Source organism: Pristiophorus japonicus, chromosome 11, assembly GCF_044704955.1.
Source record: "Pristiophorus japonicus isolate sPriJap1 chromosome 11, sPriJap1.hap1, whole genome shotgun sequence".
In the NCBI taxonomy this organism is placed as follows: domain Eukaryota; kingdom Metazoa; phylum Chordata; class Chondrichthyes; family Pristiophoridae; genus Pristiophorus; species Pristiophorus japonicus.
The window spans coordinates 125654812-125678319 of NC_091987.1; the positions used below are offsets into that span (position 1 = coordinate 125654812).

The 23508-nt window shown below is 47.1% G+C and overlaps 1 protein-coding gene and 1 long non-coding RNA gene across 4 annotated transcripts in view; one reads left to right on the plus strand and one right to left on the minus strand.

The window, feature by feature from the left end:
- Positions 1 to 23508, minus strand: part of shroom2a (shroom family member 2a) — a 234219-nt gene that overhangs the window by 162462 nt on the left and 48249 nt on the right. The window lies entirely within an intron of this gene.
- LOC139276264 (uncharacterized) overlaps positions 22356 to 23508 on the plus strand; it is a 39614-nt gene continuing 38461 nt past the window's right edge. The window contains exon 1 of the long non-coding RNA XR_011595882.1: positions 22356 to 22461. This is a non-coding gene — a long non-coding RNA (uncharacterized lncRNA). The remainder of the gene's footprint in view (positions 22462 to 23508) is intronic.

The following is a 23508-nucleotide window of genomic DNA, read 5'->3' on the forward strand; positions in this document are numbered from 1 at the left end:
CACACTTATTGGAAGCAGCTTTTCTTTCCTCCATCTATTTTCCACTTAAAACATTAAGAAAAAGTAAAAATTGTGGAAAACAGACATTAGTGCAACAAAATTAAAGCCACGCAGGGAGTCGACTTGGTACATCCAGGTGCATCAGCCATGGCTCAGTGGGGAGCACACTCGCCTCCGAGTCAGAAGTTTGTGGGTTCAAATCCCATTCCAGAGACTAGAGCACAAAAATCTAGCTGACACTCCAGTGCAGTGCTGAAGCAATGCTGCACTGTTGGAGGCGCTGTCTTTTGGCTGAGACATTAAACCAACCCTGTCTGCTCTCTCAGGTGGATGTAAAAGATCCCATGGCACTATTTCGAAGAAGAGCTGGTGAGTTATCCCCGGTGACCTGGCCAATATTTATCCCTCAATCAACATAACAAAAACAGATTATCTGGTCATTATCACGTTGCTGTTTGTGGGAGCTTGCTTGTGCGCAAATTGGCTGCTGCGTTGCCCCACATTACAACAGTGACTACCCTCCAAAAAGTACTTCATTGGCTGTAAAGCGTTTGAGACGTGAAAGGCGCGATATAAATCCAAGCCTTTGTTTTTCTTTTATTCAGGCAACTCAAGCAGTTTGGCAGCATCATATCTGTACAGGTTTTTATCAACCAACCGCCAGGATTGTCCTGGAGTCTCCAGGATTTGAAGATTAATCTGCAGCACGCTGCCGTGAGCAACACCGGGAGAAAAATCAGAGTGGCATTAGACAAAAGTGTTATTTTCATTTTCCTAGAACATCTTAATTTTTTATTAGTTATAAGTTTCAGTAGAATTATAAATTCATAGAATGGTTACAGCAGGGAAGAAGGCCATTCAGCCCGTCAAGCCCATGCCGGCTCTCTGCAACCAGTCCCACTCCTCTGCTCTTTCACAGTAGCCCTGCACATTTTTTTCTTCAGGTACTTACCCATTTGAAAGCAGTGATTGAGTCTGCACCACCACTCTTTTTCAGGCAGTGAATTCCAGATCTTAACCACTCGTTGTGTACAAAAGGTTTTTTTTCTTACATTGGCAAAAGAACCAAAGGCAATCACCTTAAATCTGTGTCCTCCGGTTCTCGACCCCAAGAGTCAAGATTAATCGAATCGGTTCCATTTCTAATGGGTGTAGAAATCAGCGGGACGCCTGGAGAATGGACCAATGGCAGGAGTGTGGGGACGGGGTGGCTCGCAATGGAAGGTCATGTGATGAAGCCTCCAAGAATATGGCCAACCAGAGTTGGCAAACTAGTCTGCACTCAACCTCTTCCTTCACTCTGCAGCCATAAAGATCCAGGAGCAGGCAGAAGGACCCATTCATTGGTTCATGGTGTTCCAGGCCAACAAGATATGCTGTCGGTTCACTGCTCACCCTCCTTCCTGCATTCACGGTGGCCCCCATCCAACAGTCATACTGAAGCAAAAAACACTGCTGTCCAAAGCAAATAAAGATATGGCACAACAAGAGTAAATAAAGGGCTCCCTGTCCCTGGCATAGGAATTCCACATAAAGGAGCCCATGTAGCCACACAGAAAGTCTTAAAGAAGCACTACACAACTAAGTTACCCTGGTTACGATTGAACCCCTATTTCCAGATTAGCATTTTAAAAATCTTTTTTTACTTACAGTGCAATGTAAACTGGCACACACATGTGCACCGAGATTCTGGCAGAGAAATGGCAGACTTTCAGGCTGCAAATACACAGTGGGTTAGGAACGTGATGATGCCATGTATTCTAACTAGCAAGTGAGAAGGAATCCCAGCGTAAAATCATAGGGCCTCCCCCCACCTTCCCCATCGCCCTCCCCCCACCTTCCCCATCGCCCCCCCATCGCCCCACCCATCTATCGCCCCTCCACCCATCTTCCCCCCCACCCATCTTCCCCCCCACCCCCCCTCTACCCACCTTCCCCATCGCCCCCTCCACCCACCTTCCCCATCGCCCCCTCCACCCACCTTCCCCATCGCCCCCTCCACCCACCTTCCCCATCGCCCCCTCACCCCCTTCACCCACTTTCCCTATCGCCCCACCTTCCCTATTGCCCCCCCCACCCCCCACCTTCCCTATCGCCCCCCCACCCCACACACACATCTTACATGTTTCGATAAGATCACCTCTCATTCTTCTGAACTCCAATGAGTCGAGGCCCAACTTATTCAACCTTTCTTCACAAGTCAACCCGCTCATCTCAGGAATCAACCTAGTGAACCTTCTCTGAACAGCCTACAATGTTCGTATTCTCTCCGTTAGCCTGGCCAATGTTTATTCACTTCCAAAAACAGATTATCTGGCCACTAATCTTATTGGTTTGTGAGGGCTCGCTATGTGGAAATTTTGCTGCCATGTTACACATTGACTGCAAAGCACTCTGCAACGTCCTGAGGATGTGAAAGGTACCATATAAATGTAAAGAAAGAAGGACTTTCACTTATATAGCGCCTTTCACAAACCCCTTACAACCTATGAAGTACTTTTTGAAGTGTAATGTAGGAAACATGGCAGTCAATTTGCGCACAGCACGCTCCCACAAACAGCAATGTGATAATGCCCAGATAACCTGCTTTAGTGATGTTAATTGAGGGATAAATATTGGCTCAGAGGACCGGGGCAGAATTGGTTTAACATCTCATCTGAAGAACTGTACCTCTGACAATGCAGCACTCCCTCAGTAGCCTGGATTTTTGTGTTCAAGTCTCCCAGAGTGGGGTTTAGACCACAGAACCTTCTGACTCAGAGATGAGGATGCTACCAATTGAGCCATGGCTGACACTAATGTGAATGTAAATTCATTCTTTGTTTTCCCTTATTACTTTTAGACTTAGTTACTCCAATGCTTGCATTCCATCCATCACAAATTTTAACTCATTCAAAACTCCAGCAGCATCTTAGTCCCAGTGCCCTGGGCAGACTGAGCTCCACTGTCTCCCACAATCCCACCCTCCAAGTTGGGTTGTCAATGCTGGTTGGACGTATTCTTGGAGCTTTGATCACACGGCACGAGATTGTTTGATGTTTGATCATATGTCGTTTCCCCAGTTTGCAAATGTGTATTTACCTCATGAAACTTGCAATTACTCCAGCCTCCGCCCCCCCCCCCCCCCCCCACACACAATAATGCCCTGCCTCCAGTTATCTTTCCGTCTCTGCAAGTGCTTCAGGTCATTTCATGGACCCAAAAGGCTCCATATACACAAGTCCACGGCTGTGAATAACACAGCATGATGTGAGGAGAGTGACTCATTCCAAGTCGCTGAAGGTGGCCAAGTCTCTCTCGTTTTCAAATCAGAATTATATTAATCTCTCCACAAAACATCCAGCACAGAGTGCGGCATACTGTTCAGCCCCCGTGCCTGACCTCCTGCTAAACCCTTGGCTCTCTGTAGGGGGTGTGCACTCTACCTCAAATTCAGCCGCTGAACTGCTTCAAAAGTCATCTGTGGAATGTAAACATTCCTCAAGTACAAGGGTTCAAACATGGGGACGGTGGGCACCTCTCGCTGCTTATAATTGAGATAGAGGCTCACTACAGTCAAGGATTAAAATTCCTCACTGTTTCAGGATCAGTCTTGATCGAAGGCAGACAATCCTGTTTGGATCCCAAAGCTTGCATCGCTTTTAACCCCACGAGGTATGTGACAGCAGGCTCTGGTGATTCGCTCACCCATTCGTCCCCTCCCCTGGTGTGCAACCCCCATCCGCTGCTCTCGGCCGGTGGAGAACAAGCTACTTCATGGCACAGTCGGGAGCTGCAAAGCGCCAAAGGAGCAGGGGGTCGTCCATTCAGTGACCTCGGGCCTGTTCCGCCATTCAATTAGATCATGGCCGATCTGTACCTCAACTCCATTTATTCACCTTTGCTCCATTTCCTTCGACACCTCTACTTAACAAAATTTCAATTGACCCCCAGCATCCAGAGGCTTTGGGCAGTGGGGGGGGAGAGAGAAGAGGGTTCCAAATTTCCACGACACTTTGTGTGGAAAAAGTGCTTCCTGATTTAACTGCTAAATGACTTTGCTGAACCCACAACCGTGAGGGGCAAGAGTGCGTCCAGGTGATCCAGGCTGGCACAGTGGGCATCAGCAGTCAAGAAACGAGAGCGCCACAATTAAATACAGTAACACAATGAGCGCCACAGAATCTAAGAGAATCAATTTATAGGCTATTTAAAGCTGGAGGTAAAGCCATGAAGAGGCTGCACATTAACCACAGAGGGTTGCCCAGAACACAGCCTGCTCCGGGGGAGGGTGACCTTGATGCTTCACGTCCATTTTGCAATGATCAATCTACAGCGCTCCCTTTGCAGTACACTGTGTGTTCTTAAGAGAAGGTTGACTCCTCAAGGCAGGGGGGGGGGGGGGGGAAATCACAGCTCGCCACATTTTTGACTGCAAAGTCAAAAAGATCAAAGTACAAGATAAAGTTGAAATCCAGCCAGGGTAAATCCACAGCCACTCTTGCCAGTGCAAACTTGGTTTTGAACATGCTCTGATCTTGCTCAAACATTTACCGTCTGACACCGGTTCAAGGCTCACTGCAAAGCAGCAGGATTTAATCATTCACAGCCATTTCAATTCCAACTCACCTTCTCCATTACCCCGGCAACAAAGTAAGAAAAACAGTCCCAACACACTGCATAAAACAATAAAGCAATTCCATAGGGTGGATACAGAGAAACTATTTCCTCCGTTGGGGGAGTCCAGAACAAGAGGCTTCAATTCAGAGCTAGGCCGTTCAGGATTGAAATCAGGAAGTACTTTTTCCATACAAAATGTGGTGGAAATCTGGAACTCTCTCCCCCACCCCCCCAAAAAGGCTGTGGGTGCTGGGGGTCAATTGGAGCTTGCAGGACTGAGACCGATAGATTGCTGTTGGGTAAAAGCATCAAGGGATGTGGAGCAAAGGTGGGTAAATGCAGATCGGCCATGATCGAACAGAATGGCGGAACAGGCTCGAGTCGCTGAATGGCCTACTGCTGATCCTATGCACGGGCCTGCTGAGCAAAGCACACAAATGGGCTCGACTCAGAGCTTAACAGGAACATGTGGAGATTCCATTCCGATCACGCCTGCTTGATCCAAATGCCGTCACGCAAGCTGAATGGGTGTCAAGGGCAGGGTGGCCTACAAGGAACTTCATCCCACTTACAGATAGGGGTGGGATTGCGATGAAGGAAACATGAAATTAGTTTTTATAGCTGACGCAATGATCTAAGATTACAAAATGTTTTGTGCTGCACAGGTAGAACTGCAAATGCAATGTGAGCTTGCCATGGCCCTTCAACATGTCTTGCTTGCAGAGGTCTTCAAGAAAAACAGCAAGCCCGACTCTCCAGTAACGTTATAAAGAGCGAGCTTGTATTTATATAGTGCCTTTCACCCTACGTAGAGGAGACCCAAAACTCGGCCGCCCGTGTCCTAACTTGCACCAAGTCCCGCTCACCCATCACCCCTGTGCTTGCTGACCTACAATGGCTTCCGGTTAAGCAATGCCTCGATTTCAAAATTCTCATTCTTATTTTCAAATCCCTCCATGGCCTTGCCCCTCCCTATCTCTGTAATCTCCTCCAGCCACCGCCCCCGCCCCCCTCCCCGAGATGTCTGCGCTCCTCTAATTCTGCCCTCCTGAGCATCCCTGATTATAAATCGCTCAACCATTGGTGGCCGTGCCTTCTGTTGCCTAGGCCCCAAGCTCTGGAACTCCCTGCCAAAACCCCGCTGCCCCTCTTTCCTCCTTCAAGACGTTCTTTAAACCCCACCTCGGGTCACCTGTGTTAATTTCTACTTATGCAGCTCGATATCAAGTTTTTAAATCGCATAACACACCTGTGAACGTTAACACACCGTGGGATGTTTCATTACATTAAAGACGTTATATAAATACAAATTGCCGTTGTTATTTCACAACCCCAGGACAGCCAAAGTGCTTTACAGCCAATGAAATACTTTTTGAAGTGCAGTCACCGTTATAATGCAGGAAACGCAGCTGCCAATTTGTGCACAGCAAGCTCCCACAAACAGCAATGAGAAAATGACCAGGTAATCTGTTTTAATGATGCTGGTTGAGAAATAAAATATCACCCAGGACATCAGGGAGAACTCCCCTGCTCTTCTTCAAAATACTGGCATGAGATCTTTTACATCCACCTGAGGGAGCAGATGGAGCCTCGGTTTAACATCCCATCCAAAAGGCAGCAGCTCCGGCAGTGCAGCACTCCTTCAGTACTGCACTGGAGTGTCAGCCTGAATTGACCCTCTGACTCTCAGGCGAGTGTGCTACCACTGGGCCACGGCTGAAACATATACTATGGAGGGTTTAGCAAGGATTCACCATTTCAAACAGGCTCGTTTCATAAAAAGTTTATTTTTGTTTGGGGGGGGGGGGTAGGGGCTGAACCCCACCTCTGCATTTTTAACCTGGGTCTTGCTTGAGCACAGATTCATACCAGCCCCTGGGATAGATTGCCCCAGACACCCATAACACATACAACTCTGGACGACGAGCGTCATCTGGCTATTCGACCACGGGTGACATCACAGCCAAAGAAAAATCCTTTCCGGTCATCTGCACCGTAAGCCAATCAGGAACTCGGAAATCCCTCCACGGCGGAGAGTCGATCAGCAGCACGGTAAGTTTAGCACTTTAATGGAGTGCAATTTTTTATCCCCCTTCTTTTGAGCAATTCTGCCACCCGTATCCAATTCCAGTCACTGTGTACTAGGCCCCAGGCCTTAATAACTGTGGCCAAATTGCTAGGAATAGGAATTCACCACTGGCAGGGTGGGGAAGGATTGTAGCTACATGGGGAGTGGGGATGGTGGAGTACTGTGATTGAATTAATAATCCAGAGGCCTGGACTGATAATCCAGAGAATGGGAGTTCAAATCCCACCCTGACAGTTTGAATTCAGTTTATGAAAAAAAAGTCTGGAAATTTAAAAAAAAGTAACCCCAGAGGACAACTAAGGATAGCACATTGTGTTCAATCACAGGGGATGCCACTTGTAGTTTTGGCCAGGGCCATCTGGGTGATTTAAGCAGGATGGAAGGAATAGAACCAAGGTGGGCATGGAGCTGGGAGATGACAATGCATCTGAGGAGCAGTGTTTGAGAAGAGGTGGGGCAGTAGTTGGCTAAGACAGAGGTGTCGAGCGAATCCTTTCAAGGAGCACCAATGGCGGTTCTGAAAGGGAGAAGGATAATGTCTGAACAAAGGAAGCTACTAATAATGGCAGTGAGGATGGGGGCCAAGGTGGATCTCTCGGGGAATTGGGCGAGGAGGGGACAGAGAGCAGGGGGTGGGTCTCATAGAAGAGATGAGCTTGGAGGTGGTGGTTCAGGGATGGTGGAAAGACGACGGGGAATCTGAGGTAGTGTGAAGCAGGAGCTGGGGGGGTGGGGGAGGAAAGCGATGCTCGGGAGCGGGGAAGGGGAGAGGGGGTGATGGCAGCAGAGGCGGCTGGTCTCAGATGGTGGAACTGAAAAGATCCACAAGCTTTTCACACTTGGTGTTGGAGGCGAGAGGCGGGGTGAGGTTAAGAGTTTTGAGGAGGCAGCTCTCCATGGAGAGAGAGAGCGCGAGTCACGTTTTGTCCTTGCTCCCCAGCAGGAGGAGGATTTGGCAGGGAGGCGTGGTGGAACTGAACTTTCTAATATTCGTTCAACGGTGAAGTTATTTTTGCAAATGGAGCGACAGGAAATACACTGTATTTGGAAAGGTCATTCAGTATTTGGTCGTTGACTGACCAGGCCCCCTGGATGAACCAGGAGGTTCCTTAAATCATTACCCTGCTCATTTCCAGCCACAGTTTGTTCTTTTGTGCAGTAGCTCAGAACCCATTAATGTTGATGGGGATCAGTCTCAGTCGCCAGGACACAGAGTATGGGCACAGCACTCCGTCCTTGGCCAACATTTCTTTGTAACTAACAAAAAAAAAAATGGAAAAAACATACACAATTTCTTTTGAACAGCCCAATGATTTCTCTCCCAGATTTACTCCCAGCAGTGTCCTGGATATTAATCTTTACTTCGCGGAGACTCCAAGGCGATCCGCGAGGGTTGGCGACCCGATGTGGGCATCGCTGGCATCCCAAGTTGCCCTCGAGAAGGTGGTGCTGGGCTGCCTTCTTGGAAGAGCAGAAAGGCGGGGGGATGGCAGGGAGTCTGAGGCAGGGCTAAATCCTCCTGCTACTGGGGAGCAAGGACAAAACGTGACTCGCCCTCACTGTCTCCATGGAGAGCTGCTTCCTCAAACCTCTTTTCCTCACCCTTCCCTTCCCCTCCCCTCCAACACCAAGTGTGAAAGGCTTGTGGGTCTTTTCAGTTCCACCACCTGAGACCAGCCACCTCTGCTGCCTTCACCCCCTCTCCCGCCCCTGAACACCCCTCTTCCAACTCACCCTGCCCCAGATTCCCTGTCATCTCCCCCTTCTCTTTCCGTGCATTCTGTTCCTGCCACACAACAACTTGTATTTATATGGCACTTTTAACGTAGTGAAACACCCCAAGGCACTTCACAGGGGTATTATGTGATAAAAATTTGACATCGAGCCGCACAAGTAGAAATTAGCGCAGGTGACCAAAAAGCTTGATTAAAGAGTATGTTTTAAGGAGCGTCTTGAAGGAGGAAAAAAAGAGGTAGAGAGGCAGAGAGGTTTAGGCAGAGAGTTCCAGAGCTTGGGGGCCTAGGCAACAGAAGGCACGGCCGCCAATGGTTGAGCAATTATAATGGATGCTCAGGATGGCAGAATTAGAGGAGCGCTGACATGTCGTGGGGGGGGCGGGGTGGGGTGGCGGGCTGGATGAGATTACAAAAGCTAGATAAGGACGAGGTAATGGAGAGATTTGAAAATAAGAATGCGAATTTTGAAAATCGAGGCATTGCTTAACCAGAAGCCAATGTAGGTCAGTGAGCACAGGGATGATGGGGGACTTGGTGTGAGTTAGGACACGGGCAGCTGAGTTTTGGGTCACCTCTAGTTTACGTAGGGTAGAATGTGGGAGGCCAGCCAGGAGTGTGTTGGAATGGTCAAGTCTAGAGATAACAAAGGCATGGATGAGGGCTTCAGCAGCAGATGAGCTGAGGCAAGGGCTGAGACGGGTGATGTTATGTGCTTATAAGAAAGAAGCACTGAAGTTAGCGAGCTTTGCTTTAAAAAGAATTGTACCTGGCAGTAATTATGGATCAGAAGGATAGGGGCTTGGGCCTTCTGTAGAGTAATGCAATCGTTCAGCAGATTGAACTTACACTTGAGCCACAGTTCTGTTCAGATGTCCAAGCCATTCAGGCATAGATGTAGATTAGGAAAAATTAATAGCAGGAAAAACTAATAGCATGAGGAAGACACTGGAAAAAGAGACAAAAAGAAGGAAAGGCGACAGGATGGCAAAACAATAAAGAGTTGAGGCAGGTTGAGCAATTAGAGGACCGGAGTTTGAAGGAACCCCAAACCATAAGCAATAGAAAGTAAGGCTGGAAAATGGAAGTGGATTGGTAAGTTTTTAATTCATCACACATCGATCCTGCGTAGCAGTACATACAGGGAGTCAAAGCCAAACGCAGGCTTTACGTGAAGTAAAGTTAGAGGGTGCTGTTTTTTTTTTTAAAACCAGGCATGTAGACATAATTCAGCCGCCATTTTAAAGTCACGTATTCTGTCCTTACTTTCATATAATATACAATGATTTGATATTGCAGCAATTTGGAAAGGAAGATTTGCATTTATAGAGCACCATTCGCAACCTCCGGTCATCTCAAAATTGCTTTGCAGCCAATTAAGTCGTTTTTAAAGAGTATAGTCACTGTTGTAGTGTAGGAAATGCGGCAGTCAATTTGCGCACAGCAAGCTCTCTACATCTGTGCACACAGAGGCTGAACTCCAGGACATAGTCGACGTTTTTATTGAGGCGTACGAAAGCATGGGCCTTACGCTAAACATCCGTAAGACAAAAGGTCCTCCACCAGCCTGTCCTCGCCGCACAGCACTGCCCCCAGTCATCAAGATCCACGGCGCGGCCCTGGACAACGTGGACGATTTCCCATACCTCGGGAGCCTCTTATCAATGTCTGCTGTTGTTGATGCGGAGATTCAACATCGTCTCCAGTGCGCCAGTGCAGCCTTCGGCCACCTGAGGAAAAGAGTGTTTGAAGACCAGGCCCTCAAATCTGCCACCAAGCTCATGGTCTACAGGGTTGTAGTAATACCCGCCCTCCTGTGTGACTCAGAGACATAGACCATGTACCGTAGACACCTCAAGTTGCTGGAGAAATACCACCAACGATGCCTCTGCAAGATCCTACAAATCCCCTGGGAGGACAGACACACCAACATTAGCGTCCTTGACCAGGCCAACATCCCCAGCATTGAAACACTGACCACACTTGATCAGCTCCGCTGGGCGGGCCACATTGTCCGCATGCCAGACACGAGACTCCCAAAGCAAGCGCTCTACTCGGAACTCCTTCATGGCAAACAAGCCAAAGGTGGGCAGAGGAAACGTTACAAGTACACCATCAAAGCCTCCCTGATAAACTGCAACATCCCCACTGACACCTGGGAGTCCCTGGCCAAAGACTGCCCTAGGTGGAGGAAGTGCATCCGTGAGGGTGCTGAACACCTCGAGTCTCATCGCCAAGAGCATACCGAAAACAAGCGCAGGCAGCGGAAAGAGCGTGCGGCAAACCTATCCTACCCACCCTTACTCTCAACAACTATCTGTCCCACCTGTGGCTGGGACTGTGGCTCTCATATTGGACTGTTCAGCCACCTAAGGACTCATTCTAAGAGTGGAAGCAAGTCTTCCTCGATTCCGAGGGACTGCCTATGATGATGAGCAAGCTCCCACAAACAGCAAAAATAAATGACCAATTAAGTGTTTTCTTTTAGTGATGTTGGTTGAGGGATAAATATTGGTCAGGACACTGGGGGAAATCCCCTGCTCTTTTTCAAATAGTGCCATGGGATGGCTTACATCCACCCGAGGGGGCAGACTGGGCCTCGGCTTATAAACAGAGGTGATTCAACCATAGGAATGGGACTAACTGGTTGCTCTTTCAAAGAGCTGGCACAGATATGATGGGCAAATGGCCTCCTGCTGGTGTACATGATTCTCGAAGTGTCTGTGCAGTACAAACCAGGGAGCGGCCAGCTGCAAAACTGGAGTTAGATAAATGTGGACACAGGAATTTATAGTGTGAAAAGTGTGATGCACAAGTGTGACAAAAGCAGGTCAACAGGAAGTAAGTTTGGTAGACAGGAAGTGAACACATGCAAATTTTTTAATGTCATAGGTTAACCCATAATGTTTCCCTTCCTTTTCTGGAAGCATTGACTTCTTACTGGGGCAGGTTTCCGGCACACTCTCACACAAACGGCCATTATTCATATGTAATATTGAGGCTAAGTTGCAGCCAGCTACTCAACTGCAGGCAGCATCACAGCTGTGCCCAATCCTGTCCTCTCCTGTTGTTCACACGACTCTACTTTGAGCAGGATAGCAATCAGGAGCATTTTTCCCTCCTTAACCTTGCGGTGCCAAATCCTCTCTCCCCGCAACTGAGATCAGCTACAGAGGAGATCGCAAACCCGGAACCATTGGAACTAGATACATTTGCTGAGCGTTTGGACAACCCTGGAATAACAACTTTAAAAACACCATTTTTTTTTAAAGCAGCCAGATAGAAACCATGAGGCTGCAGGAGCAAGATATGGAGAGAGAGAGCGAGAGAGCGAGAGAGAGATTGGCTCTGTGATCGAGCAGGCGACAGTGAGTGTAAGCACTGCAATCCCACCGAGAGGTCTTATCCTGATCACACCACGAGGGCTGGGCAAAGGGAGGGGAGAAATAGTCCGAGAGTCCTCCCTGAACTCACCTCATGCACCTCCGAGTTGGCGTTGCTAGGCAGCCTTGGCAGAGGCCTAGCAGCTGGTCACATGGTTGGCTTATTGACTTGAGTGTGGTTGGGGAGGTGGGGGAGGGCAAAGAACTTTAAAACTATTTTGTTTTAAACTGCGAGTAGTGTCTGAACTTGTGTGAATGAATGGGAAGACGTAAAATTTAAAAATAAAATCCTACCCAAGAATAAACGTCTGCTTCGATAAATCATTGGGTTTCATCAAACTGTGGCCTCTGACAGCTGAAGATTTGCAGCAGTGTTTTCCTGTCCCCTGAGGTATGGGACGAGGTGCACTATGCTAAGCAAATTGTTTTTTAAATCCCGCATTTCAGGATTTTTAAAGTAGCAGTACAAGTTATAATATATTTCTCAATATATATATATTTAAAGCATTTAATGTCTAGCAGGTCCAGGTAGTTGCAATTCATACAACAGATCAGTTTGCTGCCATTCCATGGTGTCCGTCGATGAGGAAAAGGTGTTGCTTCTCATCAGTGTGTGAAGCTGGTTAGGAAATTTCTGCACTATATACCTCTCCTCACAGCTTCCTCTCGGCACCTCCTCACACACGTTCTCAGGTCCCAACTGACACCAAATGGCAATTGCTTCAGTCGGTGGAATGCAAGCTTAAACATTCCTGCACATGTTAGCAGCCCGAAGAGCTCTCTGGTTCGGCAGGAGGGGGCTGGGCAGAAGGAACACTGTTGAAGCCAGTCCATCACCCAACTGATCCCAGCCAGGAGAACTTCCATCAATGGGGCTTTGGCAGGTTGTGCACCCATTAGCAGTGAACAGTGAGGACGCAATCCGTCACCCTTTGGAATGCCAGAACGATGTGAACACTTCATTCTGTGCAGACAACCACATCCGTCACGCCTCGCAGATAAGATACAACTCCAGGTAACCAAATACTTTTGAGTGGGAATGGTGGCAGGAATAGCCAGCGGCTGGGCAGGACAAGGAGTGCGGAGGAAGGAGCAGCATCATTTTAGGGAGTTCAATAAAGTAATGCTGCGTTACCTCATACCAGCTCTTTTTTTTTTTTAATTCATTCTCGAAACATGGGCCGGCATTTATTGCCCATCCCTAGTTGCCCTGAGGTGGTGGTGGTGGGCCGCCTTCTTCTTGAGCTGGTGGTTTGATACAACCGAGTGGCTTGCTGGGCCACTTATGGCGAGAGATTGTGTAGAATGGGCCTGTACGCTCTGGAGTTTAAATGAATGAGAGGTGATCTCATTGAAATATATAAGATTCTAAAGGGGATTGAAAGGGTCGATGCCGAGACGTTGTTTACCCTGGCTGGAGTGTCTAGAACTAGGGGGCACAGTCTCAGGATAAGGGGATGACCATTTAAGATAGAGATGAGGAGGAACTTCTTCACTCAGAGGACTGTGAATCTTTGGAATTCTCTGCCCTGAGGGCTGTGAATCTGAGATCGATAGATTTTTGGAGTCTAGGGTAAACAAGGGATATGGGGATATGGGGATTGGGCGGGAAAGTGGAGTTGAGGTCAATGATCAGCCATAATCTTATTGAATGGCGGAGCAGGCTCGAGGGGCCTACTCCTGCTCCTATTATGTTATGTTCACAGCGCAGTTAGGAATCAGCCATATTGCTGTGGGACTAGTGATATATAGGCCAGACCAGGTGAGGAGAGCAGGGCTCCTTTCCTAATGGACATTAGTGAACCAGTTGGGTTTTACCGTTTCAAGGTAACTTTTACTGATACCAGTTTTTTTTTTTATTCCCAGAATTTTTTTCCCCCAAACGGAATTAAAATTCTCAAACTGCTATGGTGGGATCTGTACTTGCGTTCTCTGGATTATTAATCCAGTACTTACTGCAGAGTGTGCGAGCCACATCTGGTCGTGGGTTCAAAAGGCCCACTCCAGAGACCCTGGTGTCCTGGCCAGTATTGATCCCTCAACCAACATCACTAAAACAGATCATTTGGTCATTATTGGTAGCTGTGGGTAGCACTCAGTGGGTAGCGTGCTCGTCTCGGAGTCAGAAGGTTGTGGGTTCCAGTCCCACTCCAGAGATTAGAGCACAAAATTCTGGGCTGACATTCCAGTGCAGTGCTGAGGGAGCGCCATCTTTCGGATGAGACGTTAAATCGAGGCCCCGTCTGCTCTCTCAGGTGGACGCAAAAGATCCCATGGCAATATTTCAAACAAGAGCAGAGGAGATATCCCCGGTGTCCTGGCCATTACATTCCTCAATCAACATCAAGAACAGATTATCTGGTCAATAGACCATCTAGAACTAGGGGGCATAGTTTCAGAATAGGGGTCGCCCATTTAAGACAGAGATGAGGAAGAATTTCTTCTCTGAGGGTTGTAAATCTATGGAATTCTCTGCCCTGTGGAAGCAGGGTCATTTAATATATTCAAGGCTGAGATAGACAGATTCTTGAACTATAGGGGAGTCAAAGGCTATGGGGAACAGACAGGAAAGTGGAGTTGAGGCCTATCACGTGCAGTCAAATCCAACTCTCACAGCCATAAGAAAAACCTGCGATCACTTGCTCACTCTTGTGCGCACACTCTCAGTACAGCCACACATTCTCTGCATTCTAACCGGTCGCACTGATCTTGTCAGCAGTTTGCAAACAATCCAATCTGAACAACTTCCTCCTCTTTCATTGTTAAACAGAAACTTGAACATAGGCGAGCAATAAATCAAATGCAAAGATAAGATGCAAAAACAGCACTAACAAATATTTAGCTTGAAGCAGCTTAGCTCAGCTCTCGCAAGAATGAAGCCTTTAATACAGCTTAGTGGGACAATAACATCTCCAGCACAGGACAGGTGTAGACTTCTATTGAGGGTTGAGGGATGTTATAGTAATTTAAACCAGTTTCATGAGGTACAATACACCAGAGTTATCCAATAGAAACCACTGATTAGCCACAGGTGTGACTATAGAGACATCCTTTTAATCAGGTTCATTAATTTCAGTAAAAAACGCCTTACATACACTCAAAATACAAATAAATGTACTGAATGTGTGTATATTTACTTAACATATACCACCATTCAGTAACAAGGAAGAAAAATACTTCTATCGATCAAAAAACACTCGCACATTCTGTTACTCTTGTCTTACCATCTTACCAACACACCAAAAGATCAAAGTTCACAAGCACACGCTGTGGTAATGAGTATTGAGATCACATGTCCAAAGACGGTGTCTATTACTCATTGTTTATTCGCTGATCAGAAATGCAGTTAGCCACATCTGGATTCCCAACTAGGCACATGTGGTTAGTGGTTGTTGTATTGGACAACAAGAAATTAATCTATCAATTTATTGTTATTGGTCGAAGATGAAAATTACAAATTCACAGTTTCCACAAAGTTACACCGATAGTTTCAGGGTAACTTAATAAAATGATGCACAGACTGCTGTATTTACTGGATTTCTGAAACCAATTATGCAAATGATATTCTCTTATGTTACATGTTACCTATACCAATGCTGGATAAACAGGACACTCCTCAATGGGTTTACCAACTGCAAACTATTCTGGGCCATTTTGACAATCTCCCTTCTCCCATCTTACTCCCGCAATTGCCCGATCAAATCACAATTTGTTCTTTAGGCCAATCATCATCATCATCATAGGCAGTCCTCGAAATCGAGGAAGACTTGCTTCCACTCTAAAAGCGAGTTCTGAGGTGACTGAACAGTCCAACATGGGAATTACAGTCTTTGTCACAGGTGGGACAGACAGTGGTTGGAGGAAGGGGTGGGTGGGGAGTTTGGTTTTCCGCATGCTCCTTCTGCTGTCTGCGTTTGATTTCTGCATGCTCTTGGCGACGAGACTCGAGGTGCTCAGCGCCCTCCCAGATGCTCTTCCTCCACTTAGGGCGGTCTTTGTCCAGGGACTTCCAGGTGTCGGTGAGGATGTTGTATTTTATCAGGGAGGCTTTGAGGGTGTCCTAGAAACATTTTCTCTGCTCACCTGGGGCTCGCTTGCCGTGTAGGAGTTCTGAGTAGAGCGCTTGCTTTGGGAGTCTTGTGTCGGGCATGTGAACAATGTGCCAATCATATAACAACCAAACGCGGCAGCCTATTTACCCAGAGCAAGATCCCACAAACAGCAGTGAGGTAACGATCAGATAATCTCTTTTAGGGATAATCTCTTAGTTGAGAGATACATCTTGACCAGGACACCAGGGAGAACATCCCTGCCCTTCTTTGAATAGTGCTGTGGGATCTTTTACGTCCACCTGAGGGAGCAGATGGGGCCGCGGTTTAACGTCTTATCCAAAAGACAGCACCTCCGACAGTGCCGCACTCTCTCAGTACTGCATCGCCATGGTGGGCCTGGATTATGTGCTCAGGACTCTGGATCATATTCCCTGCACTGGTACGTTTTGAAGCTGAGCTTCTCCCTCTGAAAAGGCACTTGGATCCCAATTCAGTGAAACTGGAGCAAGTTACCACCCATGGCAGCGTCGCATTCTGCAGTGCGTTTTTTCCATTTTTACGGTCGAATTCATTCAAACCTCTTCAGGAGGGGCAGTGGAAAGTGCAGTGGATTAGACAGCAGAGGGTCAACCCTGCGACCTGGGTTCAAATTCAGGCCAGGCTGATGAGGATGAAAATTCTCTGCAGTCTGCTGGGATTAAGGCCCCCTATGTGTACTGATGTCGAGTGGTTTCAAGAGAGCTCCTTAGTGGGCATGGGTCTACTGCAAGCAAGAGTACCCCTGATCCTGCACTTAATACCAATATTCTGAGGAAAGGACATCGAGCCGAAACGTTAACTCTGCTTCTCTCCCCCTCGGCAGTTGATGGTTTCCAGCATTTCCTGACTTTATTTCAGATTTCCAGTATTTTGCTTTTGTTCCCTTGGATGGAAGTTGGTTACGGAACGTTGAAACATATGCCAGGCTGGTTCGGTCGTGGGACGTTGCCGGAGGCAGAATAACGGGAGCTCCACTCTGCATGTAGCTGTGTGACCCATGACCTGGAAGTGCTTCATGCCGATACTGGGTGGCAGCACCAACACCCTTCACCTGAATGAGCACAATTTTTTTAAACTTTCTGACAAAGCATTAATCTTTCTCTTTCAGCTGTTGACCAGCTTGCACATTCCAGGCTATAAAATGACAGAGTGGAGTGCAGCCAGAAAGGTAATGATGTCATGTCGGCAGTGAGCCAATCGCTGGGCACCCTGCCGACACATGACACGTTGCCACAGCAACAGTGCCTCTGTAAACTATCACTTCATTTAAATTCACAAATGAGGAATGCAGCAGACTGGTGAGAGAACCTATTTATTATCGCCCTTCAGCGTTACTACACGCCACAACCAGGCCCGTGGATAACCCTGGGTACTTTGCATCTAGTTGGAAGAGGTATTGTCCCCGCAATCAACGGATCATAAAATACATTCCATTTGAAAGAGAACTTGCCCCATTTACACCTGGGACACATTGTATTATTAGGAACTGGGTGAAACAAAGGCAATTCCGTCACTGGAACAGGAAGGCAACCAGACATTGTGCTGCTGATTTTAGGCCATTGACTGTAATCGGTCATAAGTTTATGAGCTTGAACCTGTCAAAAGCAATCACTAGGAAGATTCCTTTTGTAGCTTGTTACTCCAGCAGTTTATATTCACTTTAAATCCCGAGAGCGGTGAAAGTGAGGTACAGATGGGAAGGAGGGACAGAGTGGTGTAAAATGGAGGCACAGTGGGGAAGGAGTGAGCGGGCAGCTGGAGAGGGGTCGGGGAGGAGAGAGTTGGTGTTTGTTAGAATCGGGGTGCAAATTAAGCCATGCAGACGCAGAGCGTTTGGTTCCTGGTTGATGCGCTGTTAGACAATCTTTCCAGGGTGACGTTGATGGGGGCGGGAGGGTGTTGTAGGTAGTCTCTGTATTCCTAGACTTGGCACTGGGGAGGGAGGGGATGGAAAGAGAGTGCTTCAGGGATTCAGTGAGTGCTGTCGGATAGTTCACATGTGGCCAGCCAGTGGAGGACAGGGCTAGGCTCCGGTCTGGTGCCTTAAAGCCAAACAACCTGTCGCTGCTCATCTTCAGAGGAACGGGGGTCGGCCATTCAGCCCCTCGAGCCTGTTCCGTTCAATCAGCTTGTGACTGCTCTGTGTCTCACCCCCATGCACCCACCTTTGTAGGAACAGGAGGAAGATGAAATGTTACGTCAGCAATTGCGGTGTTTGTGCACAGCAAAATCCCACAACCAAATGAAATGAGTCGACGAGTTGGTCTGTTTTTGGCAGCGTTCCACATCCTCGGTTGGGTCTCCCAGACAGCCAACCCCAGCGAATCCGACAAGACACAGCCGACGTCAGCCGTGACTCAATGGTAGCACTCTCGCCTCCGAGTCAGAACGTTGTGGGTTCAAGCCCCACTCCAGAGATTTGAGCACATAATCCAGACTTTAAGAAAAATAATATTTAGATAACAGTCCATGACAGGGCAATTTTAACCAATATATTAAGATAATCGAGGCTGACACAACAGGGAAGTGCTGCACTGTCAAAGGTGCCATCTTTTGGATGAGACATTGGACCGAGGACTCAGTGGGAGGTAAAATATCCCATGGCTCTATTTGTTAAAAAGCAGGAGAGTTTTCCCTGTTTACGTGGCCAATATTTATCCCTTAACCAACATCAGTAAAACGCAGATTATCTGGTCATTATCATGTTACTGTTTACAGAAGCTTGCTGTGCACAAGATGGCTGCTGAGCTTCTGACATTTCATCAGTGGCTTCACTTCAAAAAGTACTTCATTGACTGTAAAGCGCTCTGGGACATTCTGTGGTCATGCAAGGCGCTATATAAATGTAAGTTATTTATTTCAAGTTTACATTGCAGGGTACGGGGGAAGGAGCATTAAATGAAAATTTTCCTGTACCTCACACCTCACTCAGACCTTCGTTCCAAGAGCGGAGAAGGGTTTTTGGTGTTGACTTTTCTGCAAATCAGAAGGATTTAGCAAAATAAGCTGCTGAGTTGTTTAATATTTGACAGAAAGAGCCTTGCACAGACCCTTACTTTGGGTACTCGTGACCTTGACGGTGACAAGAACGGGTGCATTGCATTTAATCCGATTATAATGACCAACATCTTCGTTCCCTCATACAGAAATCACATTTACCACAACAAAACAATGGGAAAAGTTCAGCAGTGCAAAGTCTAGCGAGGGGTATGAGAAACCAGTAGTGAGGCTTGCTGTCCCTCGCAGGCCCAAAAACACAAGCCAGCCAGATTCCAGCTTCCCCACACCGATTCCTCTCCAACATCACAGCCACCACTGAAAACCTTGCTCCTTACCCTAGGCGGCACAGGAAAATAAACTGCACTGGCTCACAAGTCATTTGTGAGAAACCTACTCGCTCTCCTGAGGGTGGGTGAGGAAAAGCACTGCCAGGTGTGGTGTACTAAAAGAGCAGGAAGGGCATGCATTTATATAGAGCCTTTCATGGCCAAAGGTCATCGCAAAGCGCTTTACAGCCAATGAAGTACTTTTGAAGTGCGATCGCTGCTGTAACACAGGTGGTGCATCAGACAATTTGCACACCACAAGATCCCAAACAGCAATGTAACAATGACTGCGATTCTGGGGAGGACTCTCTCGGTCTTCAAATAGTGCCAGTGGGGGATCTTTTACATGCACCCGAGAGCACAAATGGGACCTTGGTTTATCGTCTCACCTAAAAGATGTGCAGTAGTGAAGTGTCAGCCTAGAAGATGTACTCAAGTCTCTAGAGTGTGACTTGAAACCCACGACCCACTGACTCAGAGGCGAGAGTGCTCACCAGTGAGCCAATGGCTGACTATGTAATGCAGGCCGCCACCACCCCCCCCCCCGCCCCGGTTCGGTCCCCAGCCTTGTGCCGGGTTCAATAGTTTCAGTCAGGGCAGAAGCAAGAGTTCACCAATTTGCTTTAGTGTCTCTGGATCAGAGGAGTGGCGACGATATATCAGCCAGGGTTATGCCTCCTGATCAGAGTCCTATTGGAAACTCCATGCATGAGGAGGGGAGTGGCCCATTGACACTTGTGGCCGAGCATTACCCATTAAGAATGGTGCCTCTGGTGAGGCAGCACAAAGCACACAGTGATCCAAAGAACCATGACAGGGAGAGAAAAGGCCAGAAATAATTGTTACAAAAGGAGGCGGGAAGAGAAACGACTTTATTAATGTTCCAGTCAAACAGTTTTGTTTTTAAATCATGTGACCCCTGTCCATTATTTCCATAGCTCTTATGAACTAGATTCAGAGATTTGTGAACTTGAAATGGCTCGATAAGAGTTCTAATGCAATGCTATGTTAGAAGAACAGTTGGCCCCTCCAGCCTGTTCCGCCAGTCAATTAGTGGTTAGAATGTGGAACCTGTTACCACGTGGGATGGTTGAGGTGAATAGTATAGGCGCCTTGAAGGGGAAGCTAGATAAAGATATGAGGGAGAAAGGAATAGGATATGTTGATAGGGTGGGAGGAGGCTCATGTGGAGCATGAACGCAGACATAGACCAGATGGGCTGAATGGCCTGTTTCTGTGCTGTAAATTCTATGTAATTTGATCATAGCTGATGTGTACCACAACTCCATTTATTCACCCTATCCCTCGAAACCTGTACCGTAACAAAAATCTATCGATCTCAGTCTTGAAAGCTCCCATCATCCCAACATCTACAGCCTTTTGGGGGAGAGAGAGTTCCAGATTTCTACGACCCACTGTGTGAGAGATCTGCCCACAGTTGAAAGTCACCTACCCAACTACACAGTTTTGCAACACAAAAATAAATTCACTATCAGTTCACGTACAGACACGTACACACATTCCCGCCTTCGTTCTCACACACACTCTGCAAACACTGCAATTAGCCCGTCTTAAATATGAAACAACCCCTCCACAAAACACACAATCCCAATGTATAAAGAGCCTTTATTAATCAGAATGCAATTCCACTCTCATTAAAATGGTTTCTTGAATTCTCCTCCATAAAAATATAGACACTGACATTTTGTTTCTCGCACCATTTGCTGCGTAGATCTCACTGGAAAATTATTTCTCAAGGCAGAATATTGCATTTTATGCAAAACAAAACTTACATGGTTCACCTTAAAGAAATGAAAGACTTGCATCTATATAGCGCCTTTCATGATCTCAGGACATCCCAAAGTGCTTTACAACAAATTAAGTACTTTCTGAAGTTGTAATATAGGAAATGTGGCAGCCAATTTGCACACAGCAAGTTCCCACAAACAGCAATGTGCCGAAGAGCAGATAATCTGTTCAGTAATGTTGGTTGAGGGATAAATATTGCCTGGGACACCGGGGAGAACGCCTTTGCTATGCAAAATAGTGCCATGGCATCTTTTATGTCCACCCGGCAGGGCAAGACGGGGTCTCGGTTTAACGTTTCACTTGAACAGCAGCACCTCTGACAGCGCAGCATTTTCAGTATTGAACTGGAGTGTCAGCCTAGATTATGTGCTCAAGTTTCTGAAGTGGGACTTGAACCCACAACCTTCAGACTCTAAGGCAAGAGTGCTACCCACTGAGCCAGGGCTGGCACTCAAGTCAAACATTTTGTACAAGGCACTGAGGTAAGCTCCCAGTGCAAACTGTGTGCTTTATATGTGAGATGACAGCACATGACAGGGTATGGCTCCTTGATGTATTATTAAATGAAAGCCTTAAAGTCTGATGTGCCGCTCTCCAGTTCCTGGAGGACAAACCCCATTAGGATTCAGCTTGCTGACGCAGCAGGAAGGCAGTGTCCAGAAGCCTAAACCCCATGGTGAGAACCTTGGTGGGTTAGGGTGGCGTGTTAGCTTGGTATCCCGCCCAATTTTACCCTCCATTTAAAAGAAATTAATTCTCGGGATGTGGGCGTTGCTGGCAAGGCCTGGCATTTATTGTCCAGCACGAGTTACTCTTGAGGTGGTGATGGGAGAACTGCTTGCACCACTGCATTCCGTGTGGTGAAGGTGCTTCCACAGTGCTGTTCGGTAGGGAGTTCCAGTGTGACTTGAAGGTCACCCTTTTTGCCATGCACCATTGTCCTTCTAGGTGGTGGAGGTGGCTGGTTTGGGAGGTGCTCTCCATTGGCTTCAATAGGAGGTAAAATTAGGAAAGATGTAAAACAGGCCTCCGACTCTGAACCCGCCCTGTTTCTGCTGGGCAGGTTAGGTTAAAATCGGGGCTACAAGTGAGATAAGCAAGTCACGATGCTATAAAGTTGACTGCCGAGATTCATGCAAGCATTGCATTTCAAAATTTGGGCATTAAATTGTATTTCACACAGAATGATATTGAATGTCCAGCACAGAAACACGCCATTCGGCCCAAATAGTCTATATCGGTGTTTATATTTCACATGAGCCTCCTCCTACCCTACTTCATCGAACTCTCAGCATCTCCTTCTATTCCTTTCTCCCTCAGGTACTTATCCAGCTTCCCCTTAAATGCAATTATGTGACTCACCTCAACTCCACGTGTGGTAGCGAGTTGCTCTCTGGCATTGGTTAATTATCTTCATCCATGATGAGTACTGTAAGTATATGGGGAAGTATAGGGGGAGCTGGGAGACTAGAGTAACAAGAGAAGTGAAAATAAAATGGAGGTAAAAAAGTTGAACCTGGTTGGTGAAATAATTTACTTTGAAAAAAGGTTTCTGGCGGGGGTGAAGGCAGCAATTCAATGGTTGGGGACTGGTGGCACATTGGGTTTAAGACTATTGGGTCCTGGGTTTGAATGCTTCTTAGAATAAAGGGAATGGAAGTCACTTCTCTGTGGTGGGCAGAAAAGATCCAGTGTGAAACTAAGGTGAGCAAACTAGCAACGAGCCACCAAAGGCACGATGGGGCAAATGGCCTCCTGCTGCGCTGTAAAGTTCCATGGTGTTATGTTCAGAATAACTCAACAAGACTGTATGCTGTAAGCTCAAACTGATGTGACCTTACTCTCTTTAATGAAACTCTAGAGTGAAGCAGCAGCATGGCAGACAACCTTTTATACCTGCTTGCACGAGGTGTGCAGGTGACCCTTGGGTCTCCAACAAGTGCGCAAGTCTTACACTATAAAGTTTACATACATAACACATGGTAACTCAACCTCAGTCCTAGTCTGCATACAGCAGCACAAATCATCTAAACCTCAGCACCAACTGACCACCTCAGCCAGACAGAGCAGAGGGACCACTGGGACTCTCCAGAGTTGGGGGTCAAATTGAGGGCCAATCAAGAGGAAGCTTTTCTCTGTACCTAACCAGTCCTATCCTGATCAGAGAGAGCTTAATCTTGACTCTGAATAGCAGAAATGTGGAAGAATAGCTTTTCCTTTCAAAGAGATCGACCAATTTCCTACAACATGGTTAAACTTCAAAATAATCCAATTGGCTGTAAAGCACTTTGGGATGTCTTGAGGTCGCGAAAAGCACGATATGAAAGAAAGTCTTTCTTTCAGTGAATATAAAATTCATCAATGCAGCATTTTATATAAATTTGAGCATCTACTGTCTCTGTATAATGGGACTGTCAATATTCTTCCTGCTTATTGGTTAATTGTCTTTCCGTCCTTATTGGCCAAGTCTGTGCTTTC